The sequence below is a fragment of the Ixodes scapularis genome, unplaced genomic scaffold (genome assembly GCF_016920785.2).
Source record: "Ixodes scapularis isolate PalLabHiFi unplaced genomic scaffold, ASM1692078v2 PGA_scaffold1__304_contigs__length_218370807, whole genome shotgun sequence".
Classification (NCBI taxonomy): Eukaryota; Metazoa; Arthropoda; class Arachnida; order Ixodida; family Ixodidae; genus Ixodes; species Ixodes scapularis.
Genome location: NW_024609846.1, coordinates 115,272,961 through 115,297,258, shown reverse-complemented (window position 1 = coordinate 115,297,258; position 24,298 = coordinate 115,272,961). Strand labels below are relative to the sequence as shown.

General features: G+C 43.2%; 1 protein-coding gene across 1 annotated transcript in view; it reads left to right on the top strand.

The window, feature by feature from the left end:
• Positions 1-24,298, top strand: part of LOC8053885 (calmodulin-binding transcription activator 2) — a 955,024-nt gene that overhangs the window by 13,285 nt on the left and 917,441 nt on the right.

Here is a 24,298-nt window from a genome sequence, read left to right as displayed (position 1 = left end):
AGTGGGCGGAGAGGTGGAGACGCTTGGGGACGATCAGCACTTTCGTTACCTCCTCGCGGCTCGGCTTGCAAACGCTGCCCGTAAACCACGTGACCCCGATCGTGCAGCTGGGAGCACTTTGTGGTCTCGGCACACTGTCTCTGCGTTTCGTTTTCGCATATGTGCCCGGTGGTGCGGCGCTGAGCCCCGGGTGGTGACCCCGTTCTTGGCGCATGAAAATTCTAGCTGTTGGATGGAACATTCAGTGGTCCGAAGTAATGAACGGTATCCGACGCTCACTAAGTGGGTCGTGGTAGTGTTCGTTCGTTCCTTTATTCATGGACATGACTTCGTTCACCCCGAAGCTGCAGCGAGAGGCCACATGGAAAAATAAAAGCGCCATCTAGTGTGCTCATGATTATTTACAAAATTTCTTCCATATTGGAGGGGGTGGGGTTATCACGTGGCGAAAGAAAGACGCCTGACTGGTCAAACGAACACCTACTTCCACCGCACTGTCAGCTAAGGGGTGAACGGTGCATAGTCCTTGCGTAAGATTGTTTCACTCTGGCTATTTTATTCCGTAATTCGTGCAATTATCTTAGTTCAAGATTTTATTATACCCCCCCCCCCCCCCTTTCTCTTTTTTTTTCTTTTCTTTTTTTGCGAAATGTGTAAGGCAAAGAGGCTTGCCGAGTTTGAGATAACGTGTGTGTACTTTCGTTATTTTATGTTTGTCTTGGTCTCGGGCTAAAATACGTAGCTATCTTTTTTTTTTTTTTTTTTTTTTACTCTTTTATCGTAAGGCAAAGAGCCCCGGAAGGAAAAAAATAGATATTAATCGCGACCGATGGTGTAGGCACAGTTACCTTTCCACTGTGGTATATGGGCAGTACTTAATTGGACGGATTTTTTGTTTTTTTTAGCAAACTACTATCTTTCTTTTTCTTTCTTTTTTTTCCTTCTTTCTGTATCACTCCCACCATTTCTCACATACGGAGCAGGCACCCATTGCAAACGTGTATGAAATGTCCAGTGAGTAAGGGCTCCTGCATTTTTGTTTACACACACACACGCGCGCGCACGCACAAGCACAGACACACACACACACATATACAAATAGGCGACGGCGAGCAGGCACGCGCGCGGCTGTTCATACACACGCACAAGGAGGCACACAAAACACATGCTGCTCTTTGCTACACTGCTGATTACAGGCGCGCTGGATTCAGGAGAGACCAGTTGAGCGGAAAAGGCAGGCGCAGTTTTAGACCTCGCTTAGATCAATTACGTGTGTTCTAATTCTGTTTTCAGTTATCTCAATTGCCTTTTTGTTGAATTCATTATCTGTGTCGGTGGTTATCGCGCACTATTCTATTGCACTGCGTTGAACCGTTTGTTTTCCGTTGCAATTATTTTTCCTTAAAGGAGCTGTGCAACGATATTCAATTGGAATGTTTTTCTCTCTATACGAACTTACTGGCACACCTGGGACTCAAGGATACTCAGACGCAACGCCATTGGCCAAGAAACTCCTTTGTTGCGGTGTAATTTCAAGGACAAAAGCGATCATTTTCATTCAATCTCTCCTTTGCAAAATTTGATGACGTAACTCGGGGATCGCAGTACACCCAAGTGACGATATTTGAATGAGGTTCATAGATTGGACCCGAGCATTGCGTGGGCACTCGACTTGGGCTCGTGACAATTGCTTGCTCGAAGAGCATTCGGGTTGTGACCCGTGTCCAATCGCTGCAACGACGACAACAGCCGAGCCATAACAATGTCTGGAACTCAGCGCGTGTCCTGCGCTTTGCCAACCCCAGCGCGTGGCTATGATCAACACTGGCGGCATATAATCGGCTTCAGATCACGTGGCCGCTTGTTCTGGCTGCGAGTTGAGGGGGTGAACGCTGCTCGTTTTTCTTAAATTTTTTTCTGGGACTTCTGTTGCGTGGGGTAAAGAACGAACGCGTGTTTCATAGGTCATTAGCGTTATGGATCCGTTTTAAGCGGTATTTGCGCAAAGTACAAAAATTGTTGCGTCGCTCCTTTAAGCGTAGTTTCGATCGGTCGTGCGTTACACGGTTTGTCGGCGATAAGCTTATGATAGGTGCCGCAGCGAACTTCAGTGTTGAAAACAAGCTATAGTTGCCGAAATAACTGCTGTTATACGTGACGTCGGTACTAGAGTCACTAAATGAGCTGCGCTTAGAGTATCGGCACTCCGTTCCCCGACAGTGTTGTGGTCGCCGCCATTTTGGGTCGTATGCAGAGCAGACGCAACTGCCGATCGTCATGATTCAAAAGTGCGTCTTCCTCAGCATTAGATTCGGTGTTAGGAAGGTCATGTAATATTGCTTTGCTTTGTCGCGAGCAGTTTAAATATTTGTGGAGGGCGGAAAAGCGTTTCCTGTGATTTCAGATAAAGCTTCAGATAACTGGCAACCATGATTTTAAGACACAATATGGCGAAGTGTCGTTACTCTGAAGCGTAGCTTATTTAGTGGCACTAGTCGGTACGACCCGTCCCAGCCGATCCAACGCTGCGAACGTATGGCGTGGCTGCTCTCCTCTCGCGTCCTCAAGGTCACGTGACACTCACTCACACGGCTTTGGATTGGCTGCGGTCCATCGTACGTTTAAGCAAAGTGTACCTAACTATACGACAGATCTGAAATAATGACGACTGCAGCAATGTAGGCGTTATTTTAGAGAACGTCGCAGCACGCGAAGAAAACAGACGCTGAAGTAGGTCCGGTCGTGGACAAAAGGACGCTAAAATTTATAAACGTAAATTCATAAAAAAAAAAGCATTGTTAGGAGAGATGTGACGTAAACCATCTGTGGCAGACGCGTGGGCAATAATTCACTCTCCTCCCTCCCCCTCCCCCAACCCGCAAAAAAAAAAAATGAAAGGAATAAACTAAAAAGAAAAACGCACATGAGCAAGTTTTTAAGTTTCTCAATATACCAGAGTTCTAATATGGAGGGTAAACAAACGACAGTGGTTTGAACTCTTGTATTTCCCTTGACTCGGCTCGTTACTACGAGCAGTTACTTCATTCTGCATTAATGTTTTGCTGAAGAGCAGTTCTTGCCACAGCCGCCATATTAATATTAGGCGGTCGTTTACGAGGTCCATTTAGGTATACAATTTATATTTGCCGAATTTGTTTTTTTAATGGCTGAGCTGTTGATCAAATTTTGATCTTCTTACCATCGACTTAATTTTTTCTATATTTTAGGCGTGGGGGAAAGCCTATGTTACACTGTTAAAAATGAATCGTGAAATTTACGAGGAAAGTTCTGGCAGCTCTATTTCCAAACATTTCCCGTCAAAATAACGTACAATCATTTTTTTAAAATTATGTGGGAAAAGTTGTCAAAAAAACGAGGCACCGCATTCTTAGTTTACGAGCATAGACGTGAAAATGACGATTGAATCGTTTTCAAATCTGCCCCCGTGAAAATAACGTACTGTCGTTTTTCTAAATTGACTAGGAAAGTCGTCATTTTTATTTGCGGCTTTGTACGTGAAAATTACGAGGAAATCTCTGGCAGCTCTATTTCCAAACAGTCCTCGTGAAAATGACGTACCAGCGTGTTCTGAAACTGTGTGAGAAAAACATAAAGAAAAGGTGGATTGCATTTTTCAGCTGAAAGTATGTATGTGTAGCATACAGTCATTATGATCAGTGTTCTTCACGTAATTATAAAGACAAAAATTTAAAGATTACTTATCACTTTATTCAAGTTTCCGAGCTTCCTCACTGTACACTCTCCTTGGTGATGATGGTGTGCCATTACATCCTGCGGGAAAAGAGAAGAGAAAATTACCCTATGCCACCCTATGATATAACGTCACATAACTCGCTCAAAGGACTATGAGAGGAAAGCAAGAAAGATAGTAACAGCTTCATCCTGACAAAAGGATGAGGAAAATTGGACAATAGCATTTCTGAAAGTCTGATATGTCAGACATTGCTGGTGTGCCTTCTTTGCATGCCCAGGGCTATCCTACAGGTAATAGTCTTCACTGCAGGGCACAACATTTATTACATCAAACCTTAGGCACCATAAAGAAAATGTGTGACAAACAATAGCCTTTTCCAGATTCAAGGTTGCAGCTGCTACACTTGAAGCCCATATGAATTGATGAAGGCCACAGCGAAAACATCCGCAAATGGCCATTTTTCAGGGCTGTGCTAATATTAAAATTTTCTTATAGCAGTTTAGTATTATACGGTATTTGATATTGGTTTCAACATTAATCGTACTACTGTAAACGGCTTAATTTTTGCAAAGGCTTACTGTTTGCGAGTTTATCGAAATTGCTTCAAATTGGTCATGCAAATAAGTAACCCCATGGCTACGAATACATTGAACATTACTCCTCATTGTGAAATTTTGTTCCCACAAAGTATTTCCAAAACTGACACTTGACAAAATGTATGAAATATCAAGCTCGCGAAAATAAAGTCGTTTACGCCAGTCGACCATTTCAAAGCGCTCGTAAAGTCACCATTGCAATGAATTGGCTTTGTTCAGTGCGCTTCTCCGCATGTGCACTGCACTGCGGAGAAGCGAAACCCATGGAGCAAACTCCGCAATCGCATTAATCGCGTTAACACCCAACACCACCTATAGAATAATAAAAGCCTGGGCATCGCCTCCTCTCCCTTCATGAAACGTCATCACAGTCGGATGGCGCTAACTCGGCTACTGGGCCCGAGTCCGACCTTCGACGCGCTGATTTAACACGAGCCCCGGCCGAACACTGACGCAGCACTCGTGCCCAATCTCAAACCTCAATCGATCTGGCTGTGATGACGGTGCGGAGGCCTTCTGCTTATCTAGGTGGTGGTGTAACACCCCAATCGCAAGAATCTCGCTTTGTCGCAGCGCAGACTCATACTTTGGTGGGAAATGCACACCTCTATAGCGGAGAAATTTTGACATGTACACAGGAGGAATTAAGAAAAAAATTTAAAAATGGTTATGTGAATGTTTATGCATCTGATGGATGTCGGTACTCCCCTCAAGGTCAAATTTAGAAGACAAATAACACTGTAGCTATTCTGTTATCAAGAATATGTATTAGGCTGCAATGTCCTAACATGCTATGTCACGACATTGCAGCAACAGTTCTAATTTGAAATTGAAGGATGAGCATGGCGAGAAGGCCATCAAATCGTGTATTTATACTCACAACCTCTATGTGGGCCTTGACCTGATGATAGCCAGAGCCACTACATAATTTGGATCAGAACTAACAGAGCTTTGGCAATGGGGCGATGATAACGAGATCAATTAGAATTTCATTTAAAAAGTATATGTATTGCCCTCATGCTGATTATGTACACTTATAAATCTATATGCCCATGCAGCATGCTGCTGACAAGCATAAATAAATGACAAGCTTTGCTTGCTGCCTCGATTACAACTGTGCAGCTTAAGCAGATCCTTGAGAATTTTAAGAGAGCATTCAGTTTGGTAATCAAAATTATTCACTTCTAACTTTATTTCAGTGGATGACTACCTGCCCCTGATATTAGGTATTTTTTTGTGCCATACCTAAAGTTACTATTCGTGCACGATCATGCTCCTTCACTGACATATTACTGCATTTTGAAAACATATGTACTAAAGTAATCAAAGCAGCCTACAGCTAAACAAGTGATACCAACACTGTCAGGATGGCTGAGGCTAGCGTGACGGCACTAAGTAACAGGCTTGGAGAGAGGTGCAGACACTGTGATATTCAACTGAAAAGTTAATAAGCTCAAGTCATTATACACTTTAAGCCCAAAATTCATGATTCACACATGCCTATTATTCTCAGTATGAAGCCAAAGGCGAACCAAGTAGTAGTCCGTTGATTTATTACCGAAATAGAATACAATTTGAATACCAAACTGGATGCTTTGCTTATTTTTGGAAGGTTGCGATAAAAAATGCACTACTTAATTGGGTGAAAAACAAAGCCTTGTAACACAATCATGTGCATGATTACAGTCTACAAGTCGTTTTACATGTATACACATCATTCTATATCAAAGCTAACAGAATTTTCAAAAAAGGCCGCGAAAGTTATCAGAATGTCTTCTTCATTGCGCATTCGTAGGACTCTGTGGACATCAGTAAAGGGGATAACCGTCACAGTATGTTGACTAATTGACGAAAATTTGTTAGCTTTGTAACTAATGGCTTTATCGGCCATGCTGCAACAGCAGTGTTAAAAGCCAGCCAATATTAAAGGCTATCCCGACTTAAACAATTCACGAAATGCCAAGCGGCTTCCACATATTCATTGTCCAACTTTTGTGTTTTAATGTCGGATGCAAAAACCGCGCTCAGGAGCTCAAGAATTTGTGCCGTTAATGGTGGGTGGGAGAGTGACATAGTCGTACTGGGCACATCGTCACTATCTCGACAGTGTGTCCTTGGTAGATGCATCCGCGTCATACTTCCAAGATAAAAAAGGTGCGTCCGAAGTAACCACGTCCGCACAACATCCTGAGGTCTTCCCCGAGTACGCAATTTTCGAATCGGGTGACAAAAAAAGCAAATTTTTAGCATTCCATATCTTGAACCTTGTTGCTATACAGAAATTCTGTTAGTCTAATATTTACTGCCTTTGAAACTAGAATTGAAACGTATCCCATAAAACAATTATTAAAAACATTATTAAAAAAATTTTGTTCATTAGTTTTGATTAACATTCTGCAACGGTTATCCCCTTATCTAATGTCCTCCGAGCCCCATAAACACACAGTGAGGGAATCATTTAAGTAACTCGTGCCGTTCTTTTTTTTTTTTTAATTTCGTTCGAATCAAAATAGACAGCTTTGTATACATGTATATAAAAATATTGAATGCATGTCCATCCCACTATAGAGGTCCACCTTTTCCTTAGGTAAAACTGGATCAAACTGGAGAAGGCCAGTTTTACATAAACCCCCAGCATGGTATGTACCAAGGGCCGCCAGAAATGATTGCTCACCTTAGAACACTCTGTGCGGCTTGAAGAAAGCGGCTTGCGGTCTTTGACGGTGGGTCTACCCGCTTGGTGCAGCTGGGACCTGCAAGAAAGTTAACGCAGCTTGCCATATACCAGAAACTAACAAAGACAAGGCCAGTATTACATAAACCCCCAGCAGGCATGCACCAAAGACCGCCAGAAATGATTGCTCACCTCACTGAACACTTTGTGCGGCTTGAAGACAGCGGCTTGCGGTCTGACGGTGGGTCAACCCGCTTGGTGTAGATGGGAACTGCGAAAAAGTTAATGCAGCTTGCCATATACCAGAAAATAACAAAGACAAGGTCAGTATTACATAAACCCCCAGCATGGCATGCACCAAAGACAGCCAGAAATTATTGCTCACCTCATAGAACACTTTGTGCGGCTTGAAGACAGCAGCTTGCGGTCTGAAGGTGGGTCAACCCGTTTGGTGTAGATGGGAACTGCGAGAAAGTTAATGCAGCTTGCTATGTACCAGAAAGTAACAAAGACAAGGCTAGTATTACATAAACCCCCAGCATGGCATGCACCAAAGACAGCCAGAAATGATTGCTCACCTCATAGAACACTTTGTGCGGCTTGAAGACAGCGGCTTGCGGTCTGACGGTGGGTCAACCCGCTTGGTGTAGATGGGAACTGCGAGAAAGTTAATGCAGCTTGCCATATACCAGAAAATAACAAAGACAAGGTCAGTATTACATAAACCCCCAGAAGGGCATGTACCAAGGACCACCAGTAATCATTGCTCACCTCAGAGAGCACTCCACGCGGCTTGAAGAGAGCGGTTTGCAATTTTTGTTGCTGGGACCTGCAATATATTTAATACAGCCTGGCGTATACCACAACGACAAAGCCAGTAATACATAAGCCTACAGCACATGTCCCAAGGACCACTACAAATGCACGCTCACCTCATGGAACATTCCATGTGGCTTAAAGAGAACGATCTGTAATGGTGCGTGCACCTGTTTGGTGCAGCTGGGACCTGCAATAAATTTAGTACAGCTTGCCATATACCACAATGTAACAAAGACAAGGCCAGTAATACATAAGCCTAAAGCACGACATGTCCCAAGGATTGCTAGAAATGCTTGCTCACCTCATAAAGCACCCCATGCGACTTGAAGAGAGCGGCTTGCAACCTGAGGGTGAGTGCACCTGCTTGGTGCAACTGAAACCTGCAATAAATTTAATACAGCTTGCCTTATACCCACAAAGTTACAAAGACAAGACCAATACTACATAAGCCTCCAGCATGAAATATCCCAAGGACCACTAGGAACACTTGCTGAACTCATAGAGCTCTCCATGCGGCTTGAAGAGAGCGGCTGGCAATCTTTGGATAGTACCTACGGGTTCATTTCCCTTCCTTGATAAGCCTGAGCACTTTCGGATAAATGCCGCTCTTTGCGGTATGGCATGGTGCACACCTGGTACCTCTTTTGAGGTTTATCTGGCCAAAGTACCTATAACAAACATATAACAATTGGGTCACACACTGCAGTAGCCAGCAATACCACAGCAATGACAAATGTTAGAGAAGAGAATAAACATAAAATTATGTTTACTAACCAAAATATGTTAATTACCTTCTTAAGTATTGGTATAATGGGCTATGCTGCAATTGCAATTTTAAACGGAGACATTATTAAAGCCCAACCTAAATGAAACAATTTTGTGAAAAAGCAGCAAGTTTTGGGTAATCCATGTTTTTCGGAAATCGCCGGTTAGAGTTTTGGGGTTACATTACTCTCTTTAAAATTGCAATTGCGAAGAGGCCCATTAAACCACTAAATAATAATAATAATAATATAATACATTTATAGTATCTAGCGCACATCAGTTAGCATGACGGGCACATCACAGCCAACATGAGGCTTGTGGGATATGCCACCCTGAAATTAACAGTCCAACATAGCTATACTTTGAGCCCGAGTGCAAAGTGAAACAACTATATGCAGACGTCATTAGGATGTCACAGGTGCCATGTGACACAGTTAGATGCAGACACACACCATGCACATGCACACCAACATATGCAAATGCAACGTTAGGTTTGAAAATAGCCACTGTAAAAAACAGGAAGCAATTATAACCTCGTTAAAAAAAATCATGCACTAATGATAATAAACGTAACTATACTAAACAAATAACGCAACTATACTAAACACAAATTCATTAAATCAAGTCCAAGGGGGAAGTGTCACGGCCGGGGTATCTGAAGCTGCACAAGTGTAATCTACAGTGAAATAAGAAAAGTAAAAAGCTATGTAATTAAACTGTGACTTTACAATTTTCGGTTAATTAGTAAACATATTTTGACGTTTATCCGCCTGTTTAATGTCCGCCGAGCCCTACTATTATATTAAAACTTGTGTTTGGGCGAGTTGGTTCATACTGATTTAAAAGGTTAAAAAGCGCAACACAACAAGGACAATGAAGACACGAAGACGACAGGACGGGCGCTAACTCACAACTGATTTTATTAGAAACAACACTGTCACTTTTATACACAAGATCGTATGCCAAACCCACACTGCAACCAATCACCGCTCTCACAAGCAACTATCTAGAAACATTACTTCTTTCTGAAGCAAAAAGAGAGAGGGCGCGCTAACGCATTTGTCATCTTTCTTTTTGATATAAAACGCCTCTATAATCTCTCTCTCGGTCTTATCTTTTGATTTCTTTAAAAATTTTGTTTCAGCCAAAAGCGGCTTACAGTCAGCACATCGCCTGCAGTGGTCTGCCAGGTGTCCCCCCGCGTTGTTCTGCACAGAAAGATTATGCTCGCGTGCCCTATCGTTAAAACAGCGCCCGGTTTGTCCAATATAAACTTTTCCACATCTTAATGGAATCTCATAGACAACATTGGTCACACATTCAGTGTACTGTACAGCGTGCTTTTTTGAACAAAGTGCTTTTTTCTGCCGTGTAAGCATCGGACAGATTTTTGAGAGCTTGCAAGGGGCTGAAACAACATTTACATCGTATCTACTATACTTCGTTTCAGCTTCGGTCCGAGCGCGGCCGATGTTACGAGCCGAAGGGCCAATCAAACAGCGCAAAAAGCGCAGCGGCCGGCGGAGGAGCACGCGCAGAGAGACGGCGAATACCGGCTGGTCCTATCAGCTGCAGGGAGCACGCCATGACGTTGTGCCTCTTTCGCTGTTTGATTGGCCCTTCGGCTCATAACATCGGTCGCGCTCGGACCGAAGCTGAAACGAAGTATAGCTATCTTTTTAATGTTGTGAGACACTTTATGCCAATAAGGAATCACATGTACACGTCTTTTAACTTTATTTGTCTGGCCGCCCCCTTGTAAGTTAGTTCTTTTTATTTTTTGAAGTAGGCTCTCACAGCAGCTCGAAATTAGGTTAGGTGGGTACCCTACGTTTTTTAGCCTTTTTACTTGCTGAGCAAAACTGATGTCCATCTGATGTATGGCATCCACATATATATCACCTTCATTTTCCTTTACAGTCCGTTAAAGATTACAAAAAAAAAAAAGATATATCACAAGAATCTTTCGACGTCATTTCAGGTGTCTAATGACTCAGGTGTGCAAATGAATGAACAGTACTCATCAATGAGAAATAAAACAAGAAAGCGCAGAAAAATAAATAAAATATAAACTTCTGCGAAGCCGATCAGCCGTTGGGTATGCTGAGCCAATTATCACGATTTTGCGAAATGTTCACCCCTAAACAGACAGTGCGGTGGAAGCTGCATGTTCGTTTGACCAGTCAACTGTCGATTCTGCACAACGTGGTCACCGCCTCTCGTATACTCACGCGGGGAGAGCGAGGTCAAGCGAAAAGAGGCTTTAATTATAGTTGGCGAACAAGTAGCTTGCACCGCACTGTCAGCGTAGGCGTGAACGGAATATAGGACATGCAAAAACCTAAAATATATGTACCGTATTTTCCGGGCTATAGTCCGTACCCGGTGTATAGTCCGCAGGGGCAAATTGGGGGTCTAAAGTAAAAGTTCTTGCTTAGATACTTAGATAGTCCGCGTGCCGTGCATAGTCGGCACCTGGTGCTTAGTCGACACGAAAATCTTCCTATAGACGGCACACCTTGACACATGTCTGCTTTCTTAGCACACAAAGAAGCCTACAATCAGGCACGTAGCCAAAATTTTGTTTCGGGGGGGGGGGGGGGGGGGGGGGGGGGGGGGGGGGGTCTCCCCCTGGCTACGTGCCTGCCTATAATATACATAAATCATCATTAACATACTCTTTCACTCACAAAATCCGTCACATCTCCTCATAATGAACGATCTTGAAAAACAAAATTCGTGTATAGTCCGCACGCGTAGAGAGTCCGCACAGCCTAAAATTTCAGCTTTTAAACATGTATAGACCTTGGACTATAGCCCGGAAAATACGATATAAAAAATAAGCACACTGTTAAATATAAAGTCAGAGCCAGCAGCGAGCTGCAGAGTGGATGTTTACAACAATTAACCCTCCAAACTGCTTGAGAAATTTCCCGTCAAATTACGAGGGCGGTCAATAATTTTGTGCACGTCTTAGAGGCTCGTGAATCGAGTGCACTGGAAACTTCCGTTTTCGAAGCCGATAAAACGTCGTTCAATGACATTGCATCGTTACAAAGACGTTAGCCGCTCGCTTATGTTGTCTGGCTGCATGAATGTTGTTGCAAAAACAAACACAGAAACTAAGCTTCCATAAAAGCTCGTACTCGCGAGTTCTTCTAAGAGATAAGGCGCAGGGCTCTCAGTAAAGGCGCCGCCGCTGTAGCACGGATAAATAAACACGTGCATATTATAACGGAAACATAACGTGCTGAAAAAGAAACACCAAAAGCACGATGTGTCGGTGGACTCCCGTGTTCTCAGACCGCAGATTTCGAACACGCTCGAGCGCTTTCCGTCTTCAACCGAAAGCACTCGAACCGCGAACATGGAGAAATATTCGATTACAATACGTAAGCAAGACATTGCAAGGATAAAGTCACATTGCATACCTTGAAGTGGGCGATTTAGTCGTCGATGAGCTGATGAGGCCCTGATGCATCACAGAACACTACACTGACCACGATGTCAACAGCCACCGAGGCGAGTTCGACGAACGCCCGAGGAGCGATAGCATGGCGATAGCTGCTGCAACCTCTGTTTGCGCCTGCGCGGCACGGGCGCACGACTCGGAGCAAAAGCAAAACCGCAAAACAACAGAGATTTGTGTTGCAACAACGGCAACAACGCACCAACACCGCCATTCTGCGAGAGAGGAGGGCCGCGAAAGAGCTGCGGGGCTGCGCGCTGCGCGGCGGGGCATTCAACTCCTCGCCATCTGCGCATGCTTGCACTCCTGGGATTTCGGCTTTTCTGGAAGGCTCGGCTCTCGCGCCAAATAAATAATGAGGGCATCCTCGTATTTTGAAATGATGAGCGTGCCCGTCTTTTTTGACGAGGGAAAGACACGTCAAATTGACGTAAATTTTTTACAGTGTATGGGAGAAAATTTCCCGTGGGAATATGTCCTGGATACGAGAACACTGCTTTTCTCAATCATGACCGGTGAAACCCGTTTAGTTTGCACGAACAATCTTAGCTTTAATTCATTTTCTTTATTTCTAGGATCTAGCGCCTTGTGAACCCTTTTTTTTTTTTTTCAGCGCGTCGTCTCCGTGGGTATCATATTTGTATCGAGAAAATAGGAAATATTGAAACTGCAGCAGTGTTCACAAAGCTCCCAGTAATACGTCCTCGAGGAATGGGTTGGTCGTATTCAGTGACGGACAGAGAAGCTCGCGCTGGGGGCGCAACAACTGAAGCTCCTCCCTGTCGTTCTCACCTTATCGGGGACCATAGATGATCCTTGTGTATGACAGTGTATACCTCGAAAATGGATTAATAACCTGCATTTCAGTATAATTTCTTTTAGAAACGCTCTCTCTCATTGGCGCGGACCATACTCACTCACTCACTCACGAATATATATATATATATATATATATATATATATATATATATATATAATATATATATATATATATATATATATATATATACTCAACACAATATTAGCCCTTAAAGGAGTTAGCCGAGGAGGTTGCCAAAAAAGAGATCAATGAAACGTTTCGGGCCTGGTAGGCTCTTCGTCAGTCAAGTGAGAAGACTTCGTTCTCCTTTTCTTTCAAAGAAAAAACGGCCGGAAAAAAGAAGAAGTTAATTGGAAAAATGCTTACCGTTTAGCGGGTGCCTACTCAACTAAATTCTCGCTTAAAAGTTTAATATATCCCGATACCAATGCAATAAATACTATGGAAATAATTAAATATAATATTATTACTGCCATTCTTATCATAAAACCAGTTTTTGGGACATGTGGTTGGGTATAACCCAACTATACCTGGTGTCATGTGGAGCCAATGAGAGGCCCAATGTTACGCGTTTGCTCGTGTCACATTAAACGATAAAACGAAAGAAAAAAAAAAAAAAGCAACAGTGCGGTACCGATTAGAAGATCTCAATTAAATGTCCATAAAAAAAGACGGCAATGATCCTTTCGAACTGTTAAGGCCCTTCGGTTCTAAAGTATTAAATCTATAGATAAATTCAGATTCTTTATTTTTTCGGTCTCTGGTGGTTCGAAAGCCCCCCTGGAGTATAATAAAATTAAAATCAGAAAGTCCGTTATGTCCTGCGGAGTTTAAGTGACGGGAAACCGGTCCGGCAACGTGTTTACGTATATGACTTTTATGTAGATTCATGCGTTTTCTTATGCTTGTTTTAGTTTCTCCTATGTATTTGTTTTAGTTTCTCCTCACCTGCTGCCTTAATTCAAAGTAACAACATCATCTCTCTTGAATCACGAAGGAAGCTAGCTACACTAAAATTTCTTTATCAACTCTGGTTTAAAAAACTCCGGCTTGAATCGTCGTCCTTTCTTCACCCATCCTCGACTAGGCACACAAGGCATGACCATCCGCATAAAATAACTCCAGTATTCGCTCGAACAAATGCATTTAAATACTCCTTCTTTCCCAGAACCATAACAGAATGGAACAACCTACCTCATCACATATTTATATCTGACAATGTTTTGGAGTCGATTGAGCGTTTGTTTGATGTGTAACTTTTTGCATTGTGTTTTATTTTCCTGTTCCCCACTACCGCCACTCCTCCCAACTTTGTTGTGAGCTACTACATGTGCTTTATTACAATTTTTGCATACTTTTCCCCTGTTCCCCTCTCCCATTTTACGGATTACCTGGTGTTGCGTTTTTTCTTTTTTTACTTGACTTTTGTAACCCCCAATCCTGCTTGGGCCGCAATTGGCCTGCAGTATTCCTAAATAAATAAAAATAAAATAAAATAAATAAATAAATAAATAAAATTGAATTTGGCATTTTCTACATTGAATTAAATAAATAACATTTTCCGAATTACAGTCAAAGGTACCATTTATTTTCCAGTTAAAGTTATTCGCTGTGCTACGAATAGAGTTAGCTATAATTATGTCCCCACATAAACTGCATTGGTTATGATTGCACTTGGTGCAACCAATCGGGACCAGGCTACGTCCGATGGAGTTTCGGGACTGTTTAAATAAATCTAATAAATTACGTGGTCTCTTGAACGCTATACCAGGGGGTCGAGGGATAACTGCCTTTAAAGCTAGGTCCATGTGTAAAATATTCATGTGTCGTCTAAGAATATTGTTTATGTTTGGAAGTTTTCATTGGTAAGGTAAGATTAGTCGTAATTCATGATTATTTCTTTTCGGCCGCTCTACTAAACACGCGTTCCGAGAGATCGCTCGACTTTTTGATATAGAATTATTTATTAGCGGTAAGGGGTATGCACGGTTAATGAAATCCTCTCCTAGTGCTCTAGCTTTTATATCAAAATCATTATCTTCTGAACATAAGCGTCTTAAGCGTAGCATTTGACTGTATGGTATACCTTTTTTGTTTTGTATTGGATGACAGCTTTTATAATGTAGAAATTGACGTCTATCTGTAGGTTTTCGATATAAGGTTGTTTTCAAACCATTTTCAGTAAATCTTACCTTAATATCTAGAAACTCTATTTCTGTATCAGAGTATTTATACGTAAATTTAATATGTGGATTAAAATTGTTGGCAAAATTAATAAATTCAAAGAGCTTATCTTCCCCATTATTCCAAATTATAAATATGTCGTCTAGGAAACGTAGACGACATATTTATAATTTGGAATAATGGGGAAGATAAGCTCTTTGAATTTATTAATTTTGCCAACAATTTTAATCCACATATTAAATTTACGTATAAATACTCTGATACAGAAATAGAGTTTCTAGATATTAAGGTAAGATTTACTGAAAATGGTTTGAAAACAACCTTATATCGAAAACCTACAGATAGACGTCAATTTCTACATTATAAAAGCTGTCATCCAATACAAAACAAAAAAGGTATACCATACAGTCAAATGCTACGCTTAAGACGCTTATGTTCAGAAGATAATGATTTTGATATAAAAGCTAGAGCACTAGGAGAGGATTTCATTAACCGTGGATACCCCTTACCGCTAATAAATAATTCTATATCAAAAAGTCGAGCGATCTCTCGGAACGCGTGTTTAGTAGAGCGGTCGAAAAGAAATAATCATGAATTACGACTAATCTTACCTTACCAATGAAAACTTCCAAACATAAACAATATTCTTAGACGACACATGAATATTTTACACATGGACCTAGCTTTAAAGGCAGTTATCCCTCGACCCCCTGGTATAGCGTTCAAGAGACCACGTAATTTATTAGATTTATTTAAACAGTCCCGAAACTCCATCGGACGTAGCCTGGTCCCGATTGGTTGCACCAAGTGCAATCATAACCAATGCAGTTTATGTGGGGACATAATTATAGCTAACTCTATTCGTAGCACAGCGAATAACTTTAATTGGAAAATAAATGGTACCTTTGACTGTAATTCGGAAAATGTTATTTATTTAATTCAATGTAGAAAATGCCAAATTCAATACATAGGAGAAACTAAAACAAGCGTAAGAAAACGCATGAATCTACATAAAAGTCATATACGTAAACACGTTGCCGGACCGGTTTCCCGTCACTTAAACTCCGCAGGACATAACGGACTTTCTGATTTTAATTTTATTATACTCCAGGGGGGCTTTCGAACCACCAGAGACCGAAAAAATAAAGAATCTGAATTTATCTATAGATTTAATACTTTAGAACCGAAGGGCCTTAACAGTTCGAAAGGATCATTGCCGTCTTTTTTTATGGACATTTAATTGAGATCTTCTAATCGGTACCGCACTGTTGCTTTTTTTTTTTTTTTTTCTCGCTTTATCGTTTAATGTGACACGAGCAAACGCGTAACATTGGGCCTCTCATTGGCTTCGCATGACACCAGGTATAGTTGGGTTATACCCAACCACATGTCCCAAAAACTGGTTTTATGATAAGAATGGCAGTAATAATATTATATTTAATTATTTCCATAGTATTTATTGCATTGGTATCGGGATATATTAAACTTTTAAGCGAGAATTTAGTTGAGTAGGCACCCGCTAAACGGTAAGCATTTTTCCAATTAACTTCTTCTTTTTTCCGGCCGTTTTTTCTTTGAAAGAAAAGGAGAACGAAGTCTTCTCACTTGACTGACGAAGAGCCTACCAGGCCCGAAACGTTTCATTGATCTCTTTTTTGGCAACCTCCTCGGCTAACTCCTTTAAGGGCTAATATTGTGTTGAGCATATTTCTCTCGAGTGCCGTCTTTTGTTCCCAGGTGCTGTTCCGTATATATATATATATATATATATATATATATATATATATATATATATATATATATATATATATATATATATATATATATATATATATATATATATATATATATATATATATATATGGAGAGAGAGAGAGAGAGGGAGAGACTTTTTTTGGGTTTACCATTTCTTGGAGATACTTTTTCACACTTTTTATTGCCGAGGGCTGTGTTCGTGTTTTAGTTATTTTTGTTCTTTCTCGTTATTTTAATTTCGATAAAAAAAAAATTGGTTTATCATTTACGTTTTATACTTAGTGTACGACGCTGTCAAAGCTGCTGGCGTGAGCGTGGGATGTGATCTCTCAGATTATTTGCACGAGTTCTCGTGCAAATGAAACCATATAGATGAAGCTACGCGCTCGCGCGAGTAATTTAATCGCAACACTCGACGGAATTTGGGTTTAGGGATTTTTCTGACAGTATACAGTGTTTTGGGAGTTTCTCCTTAAACGTTTCTTCGTTCAACGTATGTATCATGTTTCGTTGGCAAAGCTACGAACCGAGAATGAAACAATGAGTAATAATATTTTGATCCGTGCGGGCTTCCTGTCTTTTCGTCTTTGACAGCTTGCCCGCTCGACTTGAGTATCAATCCCTTTACTTCCGGTATCTTTTTTTTTTGTTCACTTGTTAGTGTCAGTTATATATATATATATATGAACGAATATGTGCAGATGAATGAACCGTACTTAATCCAATGAATTAAAGAATCCAAGTTTTTCAGGAACCCGCCGAAAGCCAAAAAACGGCGGAGCCAGGATTTGAACTCTGGGCCTCCCAATGTCCGGTCGGGTGTGCTAACCACTACACCACTCCACCTTGGCTTTCTGGCGTTTCCTACCTGTCTTATTAATGCACAAGAAACGAAATGTATCCAATCGGAGGTGTTCTGGAAACACACGCCGCCGCGTGGAACGCGGTACGACGCTTAGTGTCACGTGGTACGTGCTCGTTTGTGCTCCAGAAATCCTCCCACTGTTTGTCTCGCCCCGTGTACATGTAGTAGTATTCTTTGTTTATGAGCTTTAGAGACACGGTATCATCATCATCTGCGAGAATCAAGAGCCACGTTATTGAATATACAACACGGGCACTTCACGTCATCGTACGTGGTCTCCGAGGAGGATATGAACGAATATGTGCAGATGAATGAACCGTACTTAATCCAATGAATTAGCACACCCGACCGGACATTGGGAGGCCCAGAGTTCAAATCCTGGCTCCGCCGTTTTTTGGCTTTCGGCGGGTTCCTGAAAAACTTGGATTCTTTAATTCATTGGATTAAGTACGGTTCATTCATCTGCACATATTCGTTCATATCCTCCTCGGAGACCACGTACGATGACGTGAAGTGCCCGTGTTGTATATTCAATAACGTGGCTCTTGATTCTCGCAGATGATGATGATACCGTGTCTCTAAAGCTCATAAACAAAGAATACTACTACATGTACACGGGGCGAGACAAACAGTGGGAGGATTTCTGGAGCACAAACGAGCACGTACCACGTGACACTAAGCGTCGTACCGCGTTCCACGCGGCGGCGTGTGTTTCCAGAACACCTCCGATTGGATACATTTCGTTTCTTGTGCATTAATAAGACAGGTAGGAAACGCCAGAAAGCCAAGGTGGAGTGGTGTAGTGGTTAGCACACCCGACCGGACATTGGGAGGCCCAGAGTTCAAATCCTGGCTCCGCCGTTTTTTGGCTTTCGGCGGGTTCCTGAAAAACTTGGATTCTTTAATTCATTGGATTAAGTACGGTTCATTCATCTGCACATATTCGTTCATATCCTCCTCGGAGACCACGTACGATGACGTGAAGTGCCCGTGTTGTATATATATATATATATATATATATATATATATATATATATTAATGGCCACCCTTGCACGGGGAGCACGCCATAAATTATGGCGACAGAAGTCTGAAATTCTAATTTAAACGTTCGCTAAAAAGGAAAAAAAGATGAGAAAGAAGGCTGGTATGCATGACATTCCGTGTGCGCTGATATTAACACTTTCGCTGTCTGGAGTGGGAATAATCGCGTTTGCACCTGTTCTTCGTTTCATTTTTATTTTATTATTTCTCGTTCGGATACATATGGGTTTCGGTTTCGCAATTTTGCGCGTTTTGCGGCGTGCCGTTGTTTCTCGGATCGTAATTTATCGTGATATATCACGCCCAAACTCCCGTCCTGTCTTGAATTTTTTGTTTTACGACGATAAAGGGTAACGTTGCTCTCGGCGCCCCTAAAAAGAAAAAAAAAAAAAAGAAATTGGAGGAGACTGCCGTTTTGTTTCAGCTGCCCAGGGCGATCTTAAAGTATCACTGCTTATACGTCAACAGATCAATTTTTTTCAGTCGGTCTATTTATTTCCTAACCAGACAGATCTCTGTCGAATATGTTTACATTCAAATGCTTATACGCCCTAGAAAGAACACGGGTGTTCGGCACAGACGTGATGACAAAACAGACCTCGAACATGCAAGGCGAGTCGGTACAGTTTACGGAGACTGGCTTCGAGCTTTTTGATTTGGGTACATGTCTTGAGGTACGGTAGTGTGTATAGGAAACGAGATATGACGAAGGCGTCGATGATATGGAGTAGATTGTTCTCTTTGAGTCCGGTTCCGTGATTTGCGGTCCGCTGTATAAGGTGTGCGATCTGATTGATTTGGGTGTGAAGGCGGTGGAGTGATCCTTCCGGGTTACCGTTGAATTGGAATACTACTCCTAGAATTTTGATTTGATCAACTTGTTGACTTTCTTTGTCCTGTAGCTTGATTTTCATGAGTTTCGGTCGGGGTCGGGTCCTCTCTTGGAGGATGTGACCAGTAGTTGAGTTCTGGAGGGAGATAAGGTGAGTCCTATTGTGGAGGTGTAGACTTCGACCGCATCACAGCCCCGTTGAAGAGTTCCTTCAATTTTTCCGGGGTTTCCTTTTGCTGTCCATGACGTAATATCGTCCGTATAAATTGAGTGATGGAGATCGGGAATTTCGTTTAGGTATCTTGGTAGATCTGCCATTGCGAGGTTGAAAAGTGTCGGTGATATAATTGACACTTGCGGTGTTCCCCTGTTAAGATAGAAGGTGGGAGTTGTTTCGTTGGGCATGTTTATGGAGGCCGTCCGGTTTGTGAGAAAATCCTGCACATAGTTGTATATGCGTTGTCCACATCCACCGTTGGCGAGCTTGGACAGGATGGTTTCGTGTTTCAGGTTATCGTATGCTTTGTGAATGTCGAGTGCTACCAGGGCTTTGAGTGAAACTGTGTTGCGATTGTATACGTCGTGTTGTATGCGTGTAAGTGTATCTTGCGTGCAAATGGCGCTTTCTGAAACTTTGTGTTGGGGCCAGGTCGTTTCTTGATTCGAGGTGCCAATCCAAGCGAGTTAAGACCATTTTTTCCATAAGCTTCCCAAGGCAGGAAGTTAGGGAGATGGGTCTCAGACTCTCAATTATTGGGGTTTTGCCGGCTTTGGGGAGGAAACAAATGTCGGCATGTTTCCATTGGATTGGTAGTTTTCCGATCGACCACACGTGATTGTATAAGTCGAGGAGTTTGGTGAGGTTTTCGTCATTCAGATTTTTGAGGACTTTGTATGTCATCAGGTCTTTTCCTAGGGTTGTGCTGCGTTTTATGGATGCCAGCGCCCTGCGGAGTTTCATCGGAGTGAAAGGGCTATCCATTTCATGTGGTGGGAGGATAGGATGACTGGGTTCCGGTTGGGGGGTTGTTGTGCTTTCCGGAAAGTAAGTCTCCCTGAGTTTTTTTTCTAGGTGTTTTGCTGATAAATCCGGGTTGATTTTGATCTTAGTTAACGGGTATCGGTGCATTGTCGGTTGAATCATGCTTCGGAATAGGGACCAAACTCTTTTGGTTGACATGTGGGGATTTAATGAGTTGCATAGTTGCCACCAGTTTTGGTACGCCAATTTTATGGCATACTCTTGCGCCTGTTCGGTCAGGAGGCGTATTCGTTTCTTCAGGTTCCGATTTGTTTTCCTTTTTTTCCATCTCTTGATAAGTGCCCGTCTCGTTTCCCATAAGGTTAGGATGTGGTGGTCAACGTAGGGATATCTGGAGTTGTATTGATGTAGGTAGTGTGTTTTTCGGCCTGTGCCAGGATTTCTTGTGCCCATTCGTCCGGGTTGTCAAGGTTCAGTGTTGGGGATGGTTCCTGGCGGCTCTTGTGCCAGTCCGTGATAGCTGTTGGTCGGGGTTTGTGAGTTTCCATTGTGGTAAGGGGTATTGAGATGGATATGATATTGTGATCGCTACCTATAGGTTTTCCTCCATATTGTCCCACGTCGGGTTAGCCGTACCTCTGTAGAAAGCTAAGTCTGGGTTCGTGTCCCGCGGCACGGAGTTGCAGATAAGAATTAGATCGGTTGAATGGGTATGTTCTGTTATGGCTTCGGCGATGGCGAGTATTTTTGCGGCCGTCGAGAAGGGGACTCCTTCGTGTTCACGGGACGAAGGTGATTATGTTCCAATCACTGCCGTTCTGCTCCTGGTAGGTGTGTGGCTCGCGTACGTGTAGTTGTAGTACACGTCTGTGTCTAAAGGGGTGCGTGAGAGTACCCGGCCGGCATGAGCTTTCCGGTGGGGTTGGTGGTTGTTAGGAGACATGTTTTGTGGAATGGGGAGAACAGTTATGCGTGGGAGCGAGCCCCAGGGTGGGGTCAGGGGTGGGAGGGGCGGAAGTCTGGATGTGTCGTGTTGTTGATGGGCGAGGATCTGGCGCCCCTGTTGTGATGTTATTATTCGCTGGTGTTGTGCATGTTCGTGTATAGTGATTCGATCATCTAGTGAGTTAAAGAGACCAGTGTGATTAGACGTACAGGCGCAAATTGAGGGACTCCTAGGGCCAGTCGCGTGCATTTACGGAGTGCGGTTTCTAGCTTCTTTGTTTGGGTCCGAGTTAGTGTATACTCTTTTAGTTATAATCCAATTAAGTGCAAAGGTGCAAGCGAGCTGGACAAGAACGACGAAAATAATCCCTGGAGGAGGGGAACAAGAGGAACAAAGGACAAGGAAAAAATCTCCAAACACAGCGAGGTGACTGGTGCGCGTCAGGCCTTACTCCTACTCCTCGCTAAGTCGAGGCAGGTCCTTGCTGCCGCTGGATGTCCGTGTTTCATAGGGGGCTCTCACAAAGATGAATGGGTGCAGTGCGAGCGAGCGCCGACTTCATTTTTATGCAGTCCTGAGACTTCGTCAACGGGGCAGTCGAAATCATACCACTCTGGCCAGGAAGTCCCATAATTCAACACGAGCAGTGTTTCTTTCGGCCGTACTCTATTTGATAGCGAAAGCGCGGTGGTGAGACATTGCACGTAGCCATGGCATGTCATACATTCGCTGCCTCTTACTGGTCACATTTCTTGCGCAGCGCAGCCGACAGAAATCAAACACTGGGGCCCTAATCTGTACAGTTGTCGAAAAAGTCGGCAAGAAATCCGGCGGCATTGATTGGCCGGCGCCAAGGTCAAGTGCGGCGTTGGCCAATCACAGCCGCCAGGTTTTTCACCGACTTTTTCGCCAAATGTCCAGGTTAGGGCCCCTGGGGCGGTTTGCTTATCTCGCGGCCGCGGCCGCGGTTGCGGCCAAGAGGGATTTTTTGTATCGTTACCAGCTCTATGGGGACAAAAAGTACCTAGCGTCCCTGCCTAATGGCTGAGAAATCCGTGTCGCCTCGAGTACAAAAGTTTAATTTCGCTCGTAGAAACTGACCACAGAGGCTTTCAACTGGAGTCCAATCAACCGCCCGTTTATACTTCAGGACCGGCAGGTAAAGTTACGGCCAAGGAAGGTAAATATTAGCCGAAATAAAGAAAAAATCACGCGAGATAAAAACAGACGCAGTATATTGACATACCTACGCCAGCTAGCTTTTACGTCTATCCACTAATGCTCGTCTGCTTCTTTTTCCGGGGGTTGTGGTGACGTCAGAACGTCGAGCTCCGATCAGCTCTGATTGAAGGATAGGTAGACCTCAAAGCAAGCTGCTTGGCGGTCTACCCACTATCCTTCAATCAGAGCCAATCAGAGCTCGGCTTTCTGACGTCACCACAACCCCCGCAAACAAAGCAGATGAACTTGCGCTCCAGGAACTTAATCGAAAAACTTTCGGCCTTTCCACTCTGGTGAAGAAGGAAGAGCAGTGGAGCTCTACTATATACCGGCACCTATGAGCGACGGCGGCAACCAGACAACTGGCTTGCCTGTTGTCTGGTTGCCGCCGTCGCTCATAGATGGCGGTAGCTGTCCAGAGCATTGTGTCGAGATTTATTTGTCCACGGACACGAAACGAGGGACACTAGCCCTTAACAGCTTCGCTGTAAAAAAAAAAAAGAAGAAAATTTGCGTAATGTATCGTGTTTTCTAAATAGAGTAATCAACTAAACTCATTTTGATCTGTCAGCATCTGAAACACCCAGGACTCTGGAAAAAATAAAGTGGACAACAGATGTGCGTGCGTGCGTGCTTGCGCGTGTGTGTGTGTGTGTGCATGTGTATGTGTGTGTGTGTGTGTTATCCACTTTTTTGTATTTAAATCTGGGGTGTTCGAAATGTTGAAAGTTCACCAGCTCTCCTGCAGGTTCTTCGTTATTTCTATCGGTTGGATGAATCACAACACTCACAATACGATTGTTATCGACTTATTTTCTCCCCTCCCACGGGGCATACACACGCGGGTCAGAAAGGGAAAGTGAACAAGCGAAAAAAAAAGGAAGATAGCGACGCGAACCACGTGTCAGACGACAAACGACGTCGTGGCCAGAGAAAAAGGATGACGCCACATCGGCAGGAAGCAAGACGCGGAGGCTCTGCGCGCCCTTCGAGGCCCGCTGCCACTAACAAGATTAGGGCCGCCGCGGTGACCCAGTGCACTGGCTGTCCCGCCCGCCGCCGTCTCTCGAGCAGGACAGTCGCCGTCTCTGGCTAAAAATAGCCTCGGATCGTCCCCCGAGCCCCGACCAGCCTCGGCCCGCCGCTGCCGCCTGGCTGCCTCGATCCATTCCACGAGTCGTCCATAACACCAAACCAACATAAGGTCATAAAGAAAAGCTACGCCGGTAACACGCCATTGTGTGTGTAAAACTTTATTGTCAGAATGACGTCCCGTCCGGCGCTAATGTAATCCTTCTGCCAGGATAAGAGTTGAATGCCACTGAGACGGTCATTGTACCTTAACCGAGAAAATGCGCACTTACGTATATACATACATATGTTTATTGCAGAATAAACGAGTACAAAAATTACTCAGGCCCGCAAAAGCACGTGTGTGCTTCTGGGCAGGACACTGTTGCAATGGGTAGGAACAGTGTAACTACCCTTACACAAAACAGCGCACCGGCATGCTTCCGGCAAAAAAAGAAAGCTTTAGACCTCGAAAAGTTGTAGAGGAAATCCAAGTTATATGATACAAAAGCAGACAAGTTATAGGCCCTCTCTATATAAAC